This window comes from Elaeis guineensis, chromosome 6 (assembly GCF_000442705.2).
Source record: "Elaeis guineensis isolate ETL-2024a chromosome 6, EG11, whole genome shotgun sequence".
Lineage (NCBI taxonomy): Eukaryota > Viridiplantae > Streptophyta > Magnoliopsida > Arecales > Arecaceae > Elaeis > Elaeis guineensis.
Genome location: NC_025998.2, coordinates 43,694,103 through 43,698,444, shown reverse-complemented (window position 1 = coordinate 43,698,444; position 4,342 = coordinate 43,694,103).

Here is a 4,342-nt window from a genome sequence, read left to right as displayed (position 1 = left end):
TAGATTTGATGTATCATATACATCATATCAAATCTAAAACTTATCTTATACTAATTATAAAATATTAATTTTAGATTTGATATCAAATAAAAAAATAATTAGATGCAAATATGAATGCATAAAGAATTAATTTCTGATAAAATCTATTTTCACGTAGTGCTGAATTATGATAGGATTCAGATCTAAATATCCATCGAAATAAATCTAATTTAAATTTAAAATAATTTTTAATTTATAAAAAAAATAATAAAATTAAAATTTTATTAAAATATATTTAAAATAAAATTTTAATTTATATTATTTTTCATCAAAAATTCAGCAACAGCAGAATTCTATTATAATAGATTTATAACAACCTCAATCAACCATTAATTAGGCACCTCTAATCCAATAAAAATTAGATCAAAAATTTTATATAAATAGATTTAAATGAGATTTAGTATCACATAAAAAATATTAATTATATCAAATATAAATAATCATAAAAAATTTTATTTTGTATGCATATATTTCAGGCCTGCTCTGATACCAGTTGAAGGGAAGGAACCAGTTTTCCTCCAGAATGCCCAGGTTGCATCTAAAATTTTTTTCTAATATTCTAGTTATTTAAGGATCAAATTCTTACCAAAATTATTATAGAACTAGGGATCAAATCTCAAATTATCTGATATAAACCTTCACAGAGGTTGGATATACAGACCCTCTACTTCGCATGCACGTCAGATGCTGCAGGAAAGCAGGATGAACTCTAATCCAATTGACTTCGCATACACAATAAATAGAGAGATGAGATGTGATGATGTGATACCTCACACCAGTAGATAGGATGCCTAAGAAGGATCCACACCCAAGGAGAGGTGGCGATAACAAAGGGAGAGATATAGAAGATGAAGGACCTCTCTCTTCACACGCCTGTCTCTCTCTCTTTTTTTCTTCTCTCAATTTGATTTGTTTGCTATTCTATTCTCTTCTTTCATCCATAGGTAGAGACCCTTTCTATTTATAGATGATTCTCATGACCCAATGAGAGGAGGACTCTTTATTCAAATCTGATTTGAATTGGTCTAATACTCATGAAAGAAGGACTCCTATATGAGATATAATTGTCATCACTTATGATATCCACTTTGCACCCACTCCCACACCCACTTGGGACATCCCAAATAAGCACCAAACTAATTTTTGATCATGCTTTATGAGTGGGTATTTTCAGTGTAAGTAAGAATACTCATATCTCATCCAAAACAGGTCCGATTCGAGTCCAATTCGAAGTCGGTTTGAAATAATTTTAAAAAGCTATCAATCCTAAACTCTTTAGGACTTTTATACCAAGTCTAACTTAGATTTTGGACTTATTTAAGTCTAATTAATTTAGATCTAATTTAAAATTAATTAGTACTTAAATCCAATCTTTCAGATGTTTCATAGATCATAGATAGAAATTGTTCATCCTTGGGATTGAACCTGAATCTCATGTGTAGTGCTAGCAAGACATAGTCAACTCTTCAATCCCATTTGATCCATAACTTAATTCTCAATCAAGTTAGCTTATATGTTCAATCAAGTCAAGTACTTCCAGATTGGACATATAAACATAAGTCAATTCCTTCCTACTTTGTCTGACTTATGTGCGTGACTCCATAGGTTCAAACACTAAGCCGGTAGCATAGGAACCAATTCCTGCACTAATCAAGATATCATCTAGCAATGGTTTTCGATATCCAGATAGGTCAAATTATTACAAAAGAATATTTTAGAATCCATGCTTATGGTTACCGCATAATTCATCCTTTTGACCCTGGATGCTCTAGGATGGTCTCAGGTTAACTGTCAATCGAGATTGCTTCATCCACATTATATTTTAACCTTTCAAATCCATCTCATGGATTATCCTAGCCAAGGTTTTACTAAATTAAAATATAGCGATACATCAACTTCAATAATTTGGAGGGTTTAATCCCATCTTGATCCACACATAGACTTCGTAAGTACTTGACTATACCTAATAGCCTTCTGTCACTGCATTAAAAATTCAGGTAGTTCAGCACCAAAGCACAGTGAGTTATTTGCAAGTCATTATAGTGATCTCAGGTCTGAAGTATATTTATACCCATGTGTTTTGCGAGCAGCTCTTGACAACAGAATACTCAACAGGTGAGTCACTTATTCAGTGATGATGTACTCTTACATCTCACCTGTATGCCATACCAGTGTCACCACACTCCTTGGTTAAGAGGACAACCAACCCATATGGTACACAAGGACCTTCACTCGATAAACGTCATCATCCCATAATGACGCATCATTTGGTCACAAACTTATTTAAGAACTATGCAATAAATCCTTTCTTTATCGTACACTAGTATACTTCTAGGGACTTCATTATAGTATAAGAGTTCAAGAAAGATGTCACTTTGTGATGAAAAATATCAAAATAACTATTATTCAATAATCAATAATTCATATACAAGGATGAACTCAATCGTCATATGATTGATTTTAAGACATAATTTTCAATACTCTAATCCTTGTGTGGGGTGTTCTGGATATGGTTAAGTGTGCATAGAGATTGTGAGTGATCAATAAGGGATCGGTCACTCCTAATAAAGGGAGCAAACATCCTATGTGATCTCATAGGATGGTGATTTTGAAAGTTTTGGCTAAAGCAAGGTGGTAATTAGAAAAAAATTGTTAATGTATCATCAACTAAATCATCACTTTTAGATCGAGATACATAAAGATAAATGATTGTATTTGACATATTTTTATACCCACAGCTCATCTGGGATGTTGTTTGACTGAAGGATTGAATTACACGAAAACTTACCACTGAAGGATATTTTGATAATTTTTTATCAAAATTTTAAATCTTTTAGATAGTCATGATATATTGCTAGACATCAATCTTAATTTATGAGCTTGATAAAAATTGAAAGAATTTAATTCTGAAATCAATTTGAAAGAGTCCAAGTTGATTGGGACTCTTCGGGTGACCTAATCTCATCGGATTAGGGTTACGTCAAAAGTGCGGATCCACTGTTGGCTAGATTTGGAACCCAATGGGTCACACACTTTGAGATTTAGCCTCAATCTAATTTAATTAGAGTTTAATATAAATTTTATGGGTTAATTTGATATGCTAGCACATTGTATTAACCCAAGTTCCCAAATTGGTTTGGTTCAAAGTATTTGAGCTAACCTAGACCAGTTGGCTTTGACCTAATGGGATTGGGTCAATTTGGATTAGATCTTTATCTAACTTGGACCAGTTTTAAGTGGAGAAGGACTCCTCCATGTTCACCAAACTCCACATAAAAATATAATTGCCGCCCACCTCAAATCAGTGTGAGAAATAAGGAGTCCTTCTTAAAGAAGGCTCTTTATTAAACGTATTGCCTTAGAAGATAAATCAGAAATCCTATGTTTTAATGCTAAAAATTAATAAAATTTTCATGACATGTAGAGAAAGAAGAATCCTTCTAATTCAAATATCTGAATCATCAAAAATTCACTTGATGAATTTATTTGGTGCATGGGAAGTTGGAGTGACAAAGGTTGGCGCCCCTTCATCCCATGTAACATCCCCTGGTCCCCTATTTATAGGGGATGCCCCAGATAGCTTCTGATTGAGATTTTTGGGTGAGCTTAAGAGAAGAGATGTGGAAATCATAAAAAAAAAAAATTTTAAAAATTTGAGAAAAAAAAAGAAGAAAATTTGAGTGGCAAATGTTGCTACAAGGGTGGTGAGATTTTCAGCAAGTGTTGCTGGAGTGCCTTAGAATTTAGTTTTTCTATATGTTAGAGCTAAAAATTAAATCCTAGGTTGTATGACATCTGAAGAGTATCTTTTTTGTGTCATTTTAGTTGCATGATCAAAAGCAACTAGGCTTCAGTGCGATCGTGATGCAAGTTTGAAGCTGATAGTGTTTTTAAAAAGATAAGGCTGCGGCTGCGCACCGGTTGGGAAGGACCTTGGCCAACTTTCATGTGAATCACTGTTAGAAGACTTCTACCTTAGGGTCTTGTAGAAAATACTAACATGCCACTTTTTTATTTTAGTTAAAGTATAATATTCTATCTCTTTGCATGCTTGAATTTGCTTTGATCGTGTTCGGCAAGGTGATCTAGGGTTTTGGGTTCGATTGGATAGTTTTATTTAATATAGCTATTGATTTGAGTATTTTAAAAAATTTTAAAAATTACTTTTCACTGTGTGGTTAGAACCCAATAATCAAAAGTGGCCAAATGATCATATCATCATGTGGTGTTATTGAGAGCAGCAAAGAATATGAATTTAATTGTAAATTTGATGATGCTTAATGGAAGAAAATTCTTCAAATGT